A 14,179-nucleotide genomic window follows, 5' to 3' on the forward strand; every position below is an offset into this window, starting at 1 on the left:
GTGATTATACCTCAATTAGCGGTGTAAAATCATTGCACACTTCCGCAACTCCCAGCGATCACGATCAGCACTTATAAATGCACTGTACCAAGATCGTTCGAGAATCATGGCAAAATGCTGCAATCATGAAACGTCCGTGATCAGCAGCAATTGCGGCAGTGAGATCACTGCTATATGGTTTCTATTGCGCTAGCGCTTTAAAAAGTACTAGTGCTCTGGCAATTAGGGGGAATCACCTGCTAATCACCCTTGTGAGAAAGGGGCCCTAACACAAAAACAGTCAGTTCAGAGCACGAGTGACAGACATGCTGATCTATTTGACTGCAGTAGTGTCTGAATAACGCCAGCAACAAGCATACAGCTAATATTTCCAGTTCTGGCAATAATGTCAGACACATCTGATCTGCTGCATGCTTGTTCAGGGTCTATGGCTAAAAGTATTAGAGGCAGAGAATCAGCAGGATAGCCAGGTAACTGGTATTGCTTAAAAGGAAATAAATAAGGCAGCCTGCATATTCCTCTCACTTCAGTTGTCCTTTAACCTCCTTGGCGGCATTCCCAACCCAGAATCGGGGTGAAAAAAAGATGCAGGTTTAAATCCCAAGCCTTGGTCGTGGTGACCGTATGGCAGGATATGCAGGGCGCGCACAGAGCTCACCTCCCCTGGATCCAGACAGTTGCAGCCTGTCTTCTTTGGGTCCTCTGAGGCTCCCCGACTCTCAGGTGAGCTTGCTATCTGTCACATGGCAAAAGATGGGGATCTCACCATCAGATAGAGCGCCCCCCGGAGGTTAAGCTATTTTATTGGGCACCTCCAGTGTACTTTCTGGCAGTAATAGTCTTTAGTCATGGCAATTTACATTAGTCTCTATGGCAGTTGCCTTTTTACCTGATTTAGAAAAGAAAAGAGAAGGAGAGGGAGAACAGGGGATGAAGAAGGCGGGGAAATAATTGAAGGGGAGGGAAGAGAAACACGATTTCTCTTCACAGCAATTAGCAAATCACCCTCAGTGAACGTGCAATGTACATTGTGCAATGGCCAAGGTCATACAAAACTCAACTTTTGACTAAATCGGGTTGCAAGGCACAAAGCTTTTCTAATGAATTAGCCTTCCTTAGCCATTTTTCACCTTATTAATATAACACCTTTTAAGCACTCGACAAGCAATAAACTAGTAAAAATGAAGCAAGAAGCGGAAGAACAAAGTTAAGTTAATTGGTAATAGGTAATGAGAGATCATTTATGAAGATGCAATTTATTTTTATATGATAAAAATTGGTAGTTTAGGTGTAACGATTGGTGCACACAGAGAGAATCTAATTATTGGTGATCTGCAGTATCACCAAGAATACAGATATATACCTGATTATTGATGATCTGCAGAATCACCAATAATACAGATATAGTACTAACCTCTGGACACCTGTATATTTCGTGAGTGTTTGGTGCAACAGTATTTACTTTGAGTAATCCACCTGATGAGAAGGTGGTCCTTGGCAGTGTGGGCAACACTGCTCTTTTGAGAAGCATGAGAACCTTCCAGCAGCCTGAGATCTTCCAAAGGGCGGAGTCTCAGGCTGAAGGTAGAAAGGACCAGTGAGTGAGTGACACCTGAAGGTGGATGTCACTAGCTGATCTGAAGACTATCTCCTAAAGGAGAGAGATAGCTCTCGAGGTTGGGCAAGCCAGGTCGGTAACACACAGACAGACAAAGTACAAAGACAGAAGGCTGATTCGGTATCCAAGGCAGGCAGGGTTGGCAACGGATGATCAGATATGCGTGGTACCGAATCAGCGAGCGGAGAGGTAGTCAGGAAAGCAATAGGTCATAACAGATATCAAACAATGCCTAGTCTTGGGTGTGAGGTCCGTGGTCTCTACACCCTGGAACTAGTCTGATGTTTAACAGATTGATACACAAGTTCCCTAATCTTGGGTGTGAGGTCCGTGGTCTCTACACCCTGGAACTAGTCTGAAGTATAACAGAATGATACACAAGTTCCCTAATCTTGGGTGTGAGGTCCGTGGTCTCAACACCCTGGAACTAGTCTGAAGTATAACACAATAATAACACAGTAGTAATCTGGCTCAGTGTGAATTCCCAGGTCCTCCTGGTTCAAACACACTGTTGGATCTGACTAAGGTCTGAGTGCTTCCACGTAGTGTTCGCAACGGCAGACAACTTGCGACTGCCCAGCAGTAACTATATATAGAGTAGCGCTCTCTGGCGCCACCCCTAAGTGATAGACCAATAGCCACTTGCTCTGAGGTCAGCTGACCAGCCTGGTCAGCTGATCCCCCCATGACCGTCATAAAAGTTCTGCCTCTCAGCGAATTCCTGAATCTGTGTGAACTAACAGACCCAGCCACACCAGATGCATGCTGCTGCGTACAAATCGCCGCACTGGACGCGGAACCAGCCGCCTTGCTATCAGTACACACGGCGGCCTTTCCGCGTTCTCTCACAGTACCAGACACATGCTTCTGCGTGCAAACCGCCGCGCTGGATGCGGAATTAGCCACCTTGCTGTCAGCACACGCGACGGCTTTTCAGCGTTCTCTCACATCAGGGCAAATATTATTATTATTACATTTTTCTTCTCCCTAAACAAGGTTTGATACAAAAATAATAAAGAGTGCATCCAGTCCTTGTAGATTGTAACTTTACAGGAAGACATTCCAATACAAGTATATTTTGAAGGTAACGTTTGTGACCTGCAACTAAAAAAAGATTTGCGCTGGAGGACAATCTATCATCATCCAGCTGGCCTAAGACTTTGTAATGATCATGTAAAATGTCATGCCTCACATGCTGCATACTTACCCACTGCTGTCTATAAATATATTGTCTTATACAACTCTGGAAATATTGCACATTTTCTAGGCAGATCTATCAATGCTTTGTCTAATTCAAGAGTGTTTTAAAGTCTCCTAGGTTACCTTCTGTATGCTTTATGCACAGAAAAATGTAATTATATTGTAATGTGAAATATTGCTTCGGAGAACCTACATATTCCTTCACACAAATTAAAATGGAACAAATTTTTCATTACACTCTATATAAGTGTGATATTTCATTTGCACAGCTTTTAAGTCATAGAGTAAATTAGTTGTCTTAGTTGCCCACCTGCACAACTTACTGCAGCTGTGTTGGAGGTGGAGTACAGGAAGTTATCTCTCTATGGAAATAATGCGCATAATGCTTTATGATAGCTGCAAACTAACGGTATGGCTAAAGAAGCCTAAAGGCTTTAACATATACTATAAAAACTCAGGCAAAATGCGTGTTCTATGAGATCTTGCTTGAGAATCTAATGTTGGGAATACGCCATACAATTTTCTGTTAGATTCTTCTGTTAGATTTTCCTGTTAGATTTTCTTTTAGAATGCATAATTAGACTATTTTCTGTAGAGAATGGCCATTATCTCTGGTGCATTGTCTTCTGTTTATCCCCTGCTGAGTAGAACAATGCCTAATTGCTCGGCAGATAGATGGTAAGATAGATCCAATTTCCAACATTTGAACTTTATCTATCTGGCAGGTAAATCTAACAGCAAATTGTATGGTGTATTCCCAGCATAACAGGTATACAGGTGTCACCCTACTTCATTTAGTGATCTGTCAACCTATGGAGTTGGCAGACAACGCACAGCAATATTCCCATTACTACCCCCAGCAGTGTACTGCAAATTACGCAATTAGCGCACCATGGTAACGCAATCATTACTATGGTAATGCGCATTACGCTATTTACGCAAAGCACGTTATTGGGGTAACAAATGTGTTACCCATGTACCCCAGGTCATAATAATTGCACAGAGCATGGTACACAGCTGGTGAAAGTAATGGTAATATTGCTGTGCACTGTTGCACAGTAATACTACTGCTGCTTTCTGTATTAAACCCTAGATCTCTAAACAACATAGCTGAAAGAGCAACAAATGGCCGCATTATTTTTTTCCACTGGAAACCACCTGTTCCTGCATCATCCCTTCTCCCCTCCACTGAACAGTGCACACTTTTGCGGTAGCTGTAAAGCATGTCTGTACAGTGCTCATACACTGCAGTTTTGCACTAACAATTGAGCATGCTTATGAACTTTTCTTCTAAAGAACAGGTGACATCTATCTATTGAAGGTCTTGATAGGTCCATTTATATACAAATCAGATTTCATTTGACCTGTCTGACTATCTAACTCTCTCTTGTCTCTTGAAGTAACAGACATAATTCCCACACCAGGGAGCGGGAACACCTCCAAAGCAGAGGAAGAAATTTGAAAGCACATTTTTCAGGAAAGGATTAAGATACAGTGGGCTGGATTCTCTAAACAGTGGTAACTGTTAGCACGGGGCGTGCTAAGCAGTTACCACGCGAAGTGCCGCTCGCTGGCATTTGCGCACAATAACGCAGACTGTTGCATGCGATTGTGAGCAAAAGTCAGCATTATCGCGTGCAAATGTCTGAATGCAAATGCAAAAGATCGCGGAACTTTGCGCGCACAAAAGTCTACGAGCGGCACTTTGCTTGGTAACTGCTTAGCACTGCTAAGCAGTTCCCAGCTACTGCTGTTTAGAGAATCAAGCCCACTGTAACTAGATTATCATTAATAATGGTACAAGATAACTGTTTTTACTTTATATGATGGAGGTGACATGCAATCATCATAAAATGAGCCCCAAATAAATAATTCAAGTATTCTGCACTGTAGATGAGTCCCATTTAAAATATTTAAAGTGAAAAAGTGAGAGTGATATGGAGGCTGACATATGTATTTCCTTATAAACAAAACCGGTTGCCTGGCCGTCCTGTTCATCTTCTGGCATCAGAAGTGTCTGAGTCACAACCCTGAAACAAACATGTGGCTAATTCAGCCAGTTTGGAACACACGTGATTGTAACACGTGATTACAACAGCACTTCTATTGACATATTATTCATAGTGCCCTTTTTTCCACTGGTGCAATTGGATTTTTGACCAATTGCAAACATTCTGCATGCTGAATTTTTCCTGCATTTACAAATGGTTTATATATACCAATGCTGATTGTTGATCTTCGGTGGAAAAGGAGCCTAGGGGCTCAAACCCACTAGCAACGTTTTCTAAGTGCCAGTGATTTGAAAAAGCTCTTGCTAATGCAATGCTATGGGGGACTTTTATAAAATCACATCGCTCAAGTGGGATCACACCCATAACATTACATTAGCAAGAGCTTTCAAATCACAAAACGCTCAGAAAAGCACTCCTAGTGGGTTCCAGGCCTAACTGTGATTCAAACAAACTCAAAACCGGATACCCCTGCCACAACGTAGTAGTCAAAATTGGCACACCAGCAAGTTTTTGGATTCTGACAGGAAACCACAGTGCCTAGAGGCAGTGGCGTTCCTACCACAGAGCGCAGGGGGGCGTGGCGCACCGGGTGCCAGACAGCCAGGGGGGTGTCGCCACGACCCCCCATAGATAAAGTCATGCAGAAGCCAGGAGGGGAAGAGCAGCGCTAGGAGGAGGGGTGACAGCAGGGATAGCGGCGGGGAAGGGGGACATATCCCCCCCCCCTCCCTCACCTGTGTCCCCTCCTTCTGCCCGCATTTCCCCCCCCCCCCCAAAATGCGGGCAGCGGAGAATACTTACGTCACTTCCGCATATCAGCCTGGAACGCTGCGTCGCCGTCACGTGCCTCTTCTGCTCCTCCAATCATTGGAGGCGCAGAAGAGGCAAGTGCCGGCGACGCAGCGTTCCAGGCTGATACGCGAAAGTAACGTGAGTATTCTCCGTGCCCGCCTGCTCGCCGTTTGCTGTCCGCATTTTGGGGGGGGGGGAGAGAGGCAGAAGGAGGGGACCCAGGTGAGGGAGGGGATATGTCCCTGCTGTCGCCCCTCCTTCTAGCTACACGGGGGGGGGGGGCACTATGCTAGCTACACTGGGGGCCACTATACTACCTATACTGGGGGCAGCTATACGGGGGGCCACTATACTAGCTACACTGGGCCTGGGGGTCGCTACACTAGCTATACTGGGGGCAACTATGGGGGCCACTATATTACCTATACTGGGGGGGGGCACCATACCAGCTACAATGGAGGCCACTATACTAGCTACACTGGGGGCAACTTTACTAGCTACCTTTAGGCCACTATACTAGCTACACTGGGGGCCACTATACTATCTAAACTGTGGGCCACTATACTAGCTATACTGGGGCAACTATGGGGGCCACTATACTACCTATACTGGAGGGCAGCTGTACGAGGGCCACTATACTAGCTACACTGGGTGCAGCAACACTACCTACATTGGGGGCAGCAGCTATGCTGCCTATCCTAGGGGCAACTATACTAGCTATATTGGGGCAACTATACTACCTTCACTGGGGGCAACTAGCTACCTATACTGGGGGCAACTGCTAGCTACCTATACTGGGGGCAGTGGCGGCACCGGGGGGTGCTTTGGGTGCTGAAGCACACCCTAAAATTCTCCAAACACCCCCCAGCGTAAACTGACTTTCAGCATCTAATAGATGCCGTGTCAGTTCACCACAGCGGCAGAGCAGGACTATAGTAAAATGTCCGAAGCCCTGCTCTGGAGACTTTGGGAGTTTCAGTTTCTGTCTGCAGAGGATCGTGGGAGCTGCGCACCGGCTGGAGGCCCGGAACAGGAGCTTTGCTGCAGGTGAGTAAATGTTTTTTTTTTTTTTTTATTTATATTTTTACGTTTATGTTCTGGCCAGGTCTGCTACACGATTGAAGTGTTTTCTGGGCAAATCTGCCGACATGATTGCATGTATTTTCTGGGCAAATCTGCCGACATGATTGCATGTATTTTCTGGGCAAATCTGCCGACATGATTGCATGTATTTTCTGGGCAAATCTGCCGACATGATTGCATGTATTTTCTAGGCAAATCTGCCGACATGATTGCATGTATTTTCTGGGCAAATCTGCCGACATGATTAAATGTATTCTCTGGGCAAATCTGCACACATTACGTGTATTTTCTTGAGAGAACCTGCACAAGTATGTGAATTTTCTGGGGAAAGGGTCACCAAAACTTGGGTCCACTGTCTTTGCGTTGCACTTTTAAAGGGAACCTGAGGTGAGAATAATAGTGAGGCTGCCATATTTATATCCTTTTAAGCAATACCAGTTGCCTGGCTGCCGTGCTTGTCCTCTGCCTCTAATTCTTTCAACCATAGACCCTGAACAAGCATGTTTGTTTCTGGTGTGATTCAGTTCCCTACTGCAGCTAAATAGATCAGCAGGGCTGGCAGGCAACTAGTATTGTTTAAAAGGAAATAAATATGGCAGCCTCCATATCACTCTCACCCCAGGTTCACGTTAAATTACAGTTAGCTCTGCCCTCATCCGGTCACGTCCACGCCCATTTTTTTGCCGCGGCGCGCATGTTATAGCCCCACCCGTTTTTTGCCCCTTTATTTTTTTTTTGGGGGGGGGGGGGGGGTGTCTTATAATACCCAGCACCGGGTGTCAAATGCCCTAGGTACGCCACTGCCTAGAGGCAGGGCCAGTTCTAGTAACAATGGGGCCCCAAAAAACACCCCTTGACCAAAAAGCATCATTAGGAGCATTTGTTGCAGCCAATTTCCCTCCTGGGCCCCTGACCATCCCTCCCAAGATGGGGGGTATCCTTGGGGGTCCCTACATGCTCTGGGGAACCAGGGCAATTGTCCCCCTTGCCTCTAAGGTAGCGCCGGCCCTGCCTAGTGCCTAGAGGATACAAGTGAAGGACATAGGAACATCATACAGAAAAAATACTTTGCGGGTGCAGAAATCAGGATCCTAGAGCTGAAAGTGTTAATCACTACAAATGGTCAATGACATGCGAATAATTCTGAACTGATGCAAATTGTATATTGAGATTATGCACATTTTTGTAGCTTGAAAATGGACCATTTAAATGCATCATCTGTCGGATTGTCCATTTCTAAGCGGCATAAATTGGCAAACAATTTGCATCAACCTTTAATTATTATCACCTCATTGACCATCTCTGTTAGCCATATAGGGCGTGATGCAGGAAACCGCGGTAACATTACCATGCACAGACATCGTGCGGCCATATTACCCAAACTTATAGCGCTGTGTACAACAAGTTAAGCTATTAGTGCAATCTGCAGTATTCAAATAGTGCAACTGTTGCTATAGTAATATGTGTTACTAATGAGCGTTACTGTTAGTAGTGTGAATTAGCAACAGTCACATGAGTCGAGTACACCTGGTTGCACTACTAGCGTAACTCCTGGTACATAGTGCCGTTAGTAAGAGTTTTATTGCCATGCCAGTTTCCTGTATCAGGGACATACACACGCTAGATCTATATTGCTAGAGACAAAGATAGTATCAATACAGTTAACATTGTATAATGATCTGTTAAAGGGAGACTGAAGTGAGTTTAAAATTAAGAAATAGTCATCTAAGGAGAGGGAAGACTCTGGGGCCTATAGAGCCTTCCCGTCCTCCTCCCGATGTCCATGTTCCCCCACAGGCTCTCCAGTTAGCAGTCCACAACCAATTGGACTGCTCTCTTCCAGGTTGGGGAGACTTCGGCAGTATTCAGAAGCACCTGGGCTTCCGAAGACGGGCTGCTCTGTACTGTGCCCCCTCTCGTGCACTCGCGCATGCGCAGTACAGAGCTGCCGGTCTTCAGAAGCCTGAGCTATTCCAAAGACTGCCGAAGACTCCTTAATACAAATATCTCAGTACTGGCTGTTTTTATTTACATAAAACATACCACAGTATGTAGGAACAATTCCCTTTATACAGGCCCTACTTTATTTTGGTGAAGCAATTGGAATATTTACTGTAAAGGAAACCAGAGACGATATAAAATAAAAGTTTTATACATACCTGGGGCTTCCTCCAGCCCCATGCGCATGGATTGCTCCCACACCGCTGACCTCAGCTTTCTGGGCAGGCTGCCGGAGAGATATGTAGAGAGCACACTTCTCTTGCGCAGACTGACCAAGACTGGCTGAAGTTACAGGACCCGGTACCAGCGATACAGAAGGCTGAGGACGGCAGCGTGGGAGCAATCCATGCACGTGGGGCTGGAGGAAACCCCGGGTATGTATAAAACGTATTTTATATCATCTCTAGTACACTTTAAAGCAATCTGCGCATGTTAAAAAAAAATTTAAAGTTGCAAAAAGATGTAGCCTTTTTAATGACAGCATCTATTTCACACTTAATGCATCATCTAAACTGATGCATAGGCAAAGCATTAGTTATAGGCTTAGCTTGGTGTGCTTAAAGGGAACCTTAACTGGCGAGGAAAAATTAATTCACTTACCTGGGGGCTTTCCCAAGCCTCCTGCAGCCGTCCGGTGCCCGCGCCGGTCCTTCGGTGCCCTCCGGTCTCCCTCCGCCGCTAAGTTTCGTTTTCGGACGACTGCCAGTCGTCCTCGGGCCTCTTCCGCATTCCTCGTCGTAAACTGCAGTAAAGCGCGTCCGCATGACGCCAAACGTGTCATGTGCATGACGCCAAACGCGTCATGCGGATGCGCTTTACTGCAGTTTACGACGAGGAATGCGGAAGTCATCCGAAAACGAAACTTAGCGGCGGAGGGAGACCGGAGGGCACCGAAGGACCGGCGCGGGCACCGGACGGCTGCAGGAGGCTTGGGAAAGCCCCCAGGTAAGTGAATTTATTTTTCCTCGCCAGTTAAGGTTCCCTTTAAGCATTCGCTACTTGGAAGAACTAGGATTTTGAAAATTTTGATAGAGATCAATGGAGCCACACTTTATAAAATAAGTGTCAAAGACAAGGATGTAAGGCTGCAGGTTAAGAAGCCTTATTCTTTATTTAAATGTACTTTGCCACCAGGGGTGCAAAACCAACCATGGGGATGTATGAGGGGCATATGTATGGTGCTATAGAGCTACTCCAGAAAAAAACAATAGAGAACGGTATTATTAAATTATCTGTTAATGACTTATCCCCCTAGATTAGGCTTTCTCAACTAAGGTTCCTTGGCACCCCAGGGGTCCTTGGTATTTTTCCCCATCGTGGTAGTTGGGGGAATTGTGATAGAGAGCACACTATAATAGGGGGTACGATAAAAAGGAGCATTACATTGAAAATATACATAAAACGCACTAGAACAAAGAGCATAATGAAAGGCACTGTAAAAGGTTAGTGACATAAACAGCCAAACCAGCTTTTAAAGATCATGCCACCTGCAAAATAAATTCAGCCAGAGCTGGGACAAGGTCCTCCAGCACCCAAGGCTGAGACACAAAAGTGCGTCCCTCTATCCATCCCACCCCAGCCATCACACACTGATTAGACTATTAGACTAAAAGGTGCCCCAGGCCCCCAAAACCTTAATCTCTGGTTATCTGGTTTGCAGTGACTGCCATGTATCCCCTTATTTCTCTCTGCTTCAAACACAATAGGGTAATGATAGCTGAGTAAGTTGTGCGCCCCCTCCTACAATGCGCCCTGAGGCTGGAGCCTCTCTCGCCTCTGCCTCGGCCCGGACTTGAATTCAGCTGTTCCTTGAGATCCAAAAAGTATTTGCAGGGTTCCTCCGGGGTAAAAAGGTTGAGAAAAGCTGCCCTAGAAGCATTGTTTTCTGCATGTATACTAAGAGGCAAACCTGTATCCTCACATTCACACCCTGTCACTCCACTTGATGCTCACTCCTCCCCCCAATCCTTTTAACACCCCCACCCCTCAGCCTCTACATGTCATCCAAGGGTAACATTCAAATAAAATTACTGACAGATTTGGACATCTTAGAAATATATGAAAATTATTTTTGACAGTAAATTGAAATGGAAAGAAAAATATTTAATAAAGTGACGTTATAAAATATCTTCAGTAGAGCTGAGATTTGTCAGGACCTGAGCCCACTGACACAGTTGTGTCCGCTTTTCAGTTACACATCAATGTTAAAGATGCTGAAAAGAGGACAGAAGGGGATACAACTGCATTAATGGGCTCAGGCCCTTACAGCTGGATTTTCACTGACTTTTTTAATGTACTGTATCACATTTAAGCATGCCATCTTAGTAGTAAGCAGTGTCTCTAAAACCACGTCAAACCTAACCCTACTAAATTTGTGACCCGATAGAATGTTCCCTTTGCAGACCAAGTTCAAAAGTAATTTTTTCCTCTAAACATTAAAAAATAAAATATTCAGTGAAGGTAAAAATTTGTAATATTCAAAATATGCATCAGATTTGATAAAGGCTTGTGGAATACAGAGAGCTTGCAAAGAAATGTCTTTCATCCATTCAGGCTTATTTAATAGTTACTAAGTTAAAAATCAGCATGGAGATAAAATCATTATTAAAAAAAAATCTCTGGAAAGTGTATTCTATACATCAAAATAAGCCACACAATTCATTTTATTTTTTGGAAAAACACTAAAAGCACTACAAAGCCTGCCAAGATGATGTGGGAGATAAATACATGGTAGGTGTAATTCTGGATAAGATATTTGAGCAAAAGCAATTTCTTTGTGAAGCCAATGTTCTCCTTGTCTGTATACATTTGTAATGTACTTTTCATCTATTATCAGATTTACTGAGAGCCATTATGCCTAAAGTAACCTTCAGAACCACAGGTGAAGACTAGTTGAGAGTCTGAAATCCGTATTTCACCTTGCATTATAGTATTTTTCTATTACAAAACTTTGTGTGTAGTGATTGCCCATTAGGCCACAATATTGATCCAAAGAGCACTTTCAGCTAAAAATAAAGACTGTGTGGAATGCTAGTAAGTGCTGTTCTTTCACATGTGCAATAGTTGTGTCAGAGATTCGGAACAGTAAGATCCCTGTTACTAGATACCTGTGTACTCCACATGCAAATTTCCACTTTAAAGGGACACTTAAGTCAAAAAAAAAAATGAGTTTTACTCACCTGGGGCTTCCAATAGCCCTCTGAAGCTGTATTGTGCCCTCGCTGTCTCCCTCCGATCCTCCTGGCCCCGCCGGCAGCCACTTCCTGTTTCGGTGACAGGAGCTGACAGGCTGGGGACGCGAGTGATTCTCCGCGTTCATGGCCACAATAGCGCCATCTATGCTGCTATAGCATATATCATATACCATATAACAGCATAAGGGGTGCTAATGTGTCTGGGAACACGAAGAATCACTCGCGTCCCCAGCCTGTCAGCTCCTGTCACCGAAACCGGAAGTGGCTGCCGGCGGGGCCAGGAGGATCGGAGGGAGACGGCGAGGGCACCGGACAACTGCAGGGGGCTATTGGAAGCCCTAGGTGAGTCAAACTCATTTTTTTTGTTTGACTTAAGTGTCCCTTTAAGTGAAGGCATTGCCCAATATTTCAAAAGGGCATTTAAACTAGCATTGAATAGAATCTGGCCTACACATTCAAGTTTTACTGAATTTGATGAAATGGAGAAATTACATCTTAGAAGCATGTCACAAAAGTAGTAAATATTAGTTGTGGAAAGGTAAATAATCATAAGTGATTGTGACAGATTCTTTTTAAACCTTAAGATCCATCTTTACCTTGACTGAAAATCTCAGTTCTATTCGCCTTTTTCTCCTTTGTACCTCATTCATATTTTAGACAAGCAAGACAAAAAAATACTTATTTACCTCTACAAGTCTCTGTGGCATTACTACTGGGAAAACATCCCCCCACAGTAGTCGGGTTGGGGAAGATAGGGAGGAGCAGGGAGGGGAGTCAACTTCTCTGCCAGGTCTCCTCCTGTGCTTTCCAAGGAGCCGCCTCACATCCTTCTCACTGCACTTTCCAGACAGGGAATCACAGTGGTAGTACTGGAATGTTAACTCTTCTAGCATTATGTCTGCCATTTATCCTCCCCTACTGTAACAGCCCGCTGCTCTCTGCGTCTGTCTTGATCTTCTACAGGTCTAAAGGTCTAAAGAGGTCTCATGACATGCAGGAAAACTCAGGACCAGGAGGCAGATAAGAGTGTGAGGCTGCAGTAGAGGAGGATGGATGGCAGGCATGGTGCTGAGAGAGGTAAAATTCCACCACCTCTGGAGGTACAAATCAATATAGTATTTGGGTACCCTTCCTTCTCCATTCAAGTAATGCCATGCACTGCCCCCTGTAATAGTTGTGCTTCAGATATCCCGTTGTAACCTCCAGAGCCCCCTGCAGTGCCCTCCATAGCCCCCTTGTAACACCCTTTATATTCATTCTGTAGTGCCCTTCATTATCCCCTTGTAGAACCCTTCCCGCCCCTTCTGTAGTACTATCCATAGTCCCATCATAAAGCCCTTCATTTTCCTTCTGTAGTGTCCTCCATAGTCCTCTTATAGAGCCCTTCATATTCCTTCTGTAGTGCTCTCTATAGCTCCTTTGTGGTGATTAGAATAACAGCACATGTAGATTTTATCGGCGTTATGTAAACTACTTTCATAATTTGTTACACTATTTGCATTACTCATGTTACACAAGCAACATATGCATTATGTATATAACCCAAGATACACAAACTACATAATGTACATGTGCTGTCAAAATGTGCAAATCAAAATAATATGTAGTAACATGCCCCCTGCATTCTCAGCCTGATATTATGCTTACTTCTCAGTCGATTGCATGCCACTATAGTTTGTTGCTTTTACATTTTAGGAGAGGGTTTTGTTTTTTATTTTATAAAAAATGGAAGGCTCTTCATTTATGTTTTCCAGCCATAATCCTGATTTCTTAAAGTGGAAAAAATGTGGATTCCACCAATGGCCGAGGCTGATCGAAAATTGGTAAAGTGAAGATATTCTACTAACAGCTTTCCATTGCTTATCATCTGGTAGTTCACTGCTCTCCTCTCCCCTGGTGGATCTGCTATCTCTAACTGATTCCCCCCCCCCCCCCCCCCCCAATGTAAACCCATTTCTGATGCTTTGCCTTCCTCCTCCAATGTAAAGTTCTTCCTAATGCCTAATCTTCCTCAAAATACCATGGCCAATTCATCCGTAGCACTATTCAACCCACTCAAATGTTGCACCTGTCACCTCGGAGCGGAGTCATAAGTTTGCATTGACTCTATTGCAACATCAGTATTACCAGTTTAACTGGTTTGGGGAAAAACTCCTTTGACAAATATGGGTGTCTAGTAATATGGTTATTATTTTGATTATTAAATTTGCAGTGCAAAACTGTTCTCATGCCTGTAATATTGATGAGCTGGCTTAAGATGCCCATTAACAATCCAATTT

The 14,179-nt window shown here is 44.5% G+C and overlaps 1 long non-coding RNA gene across 4 annotated transcripts in view; it reads right to left on the reverse strand.

The window, feature by feature from the left end:
• LOC137561444 (uncharacterized) overlaps positions 1-14,179 on the reverse strand; it is a 411,299-nt gene that overhangs the window by 387,719 nt on the left and 9,401 nt on the right. The gene's annotated exons all lie outside the window — the stretch shown is intronic.

This window comes from Hyperolius riggenbachi, chromosome 3 (genome assembly GCF_040937935.1).
Source record: "Hyperolius riggenbachi isolate aHypRig1 chromosome 3, aHypRig1.pri, whole genome shotgun sequence".
In the NCBI taxonomy this organism is placed as follows: domain Eukaryota; kingdom Metazoa; phylum Chordata; class Amphibia; order Anura; family Hyperoliidae; genus Hyperolius; species Hyperolius riggenbachi.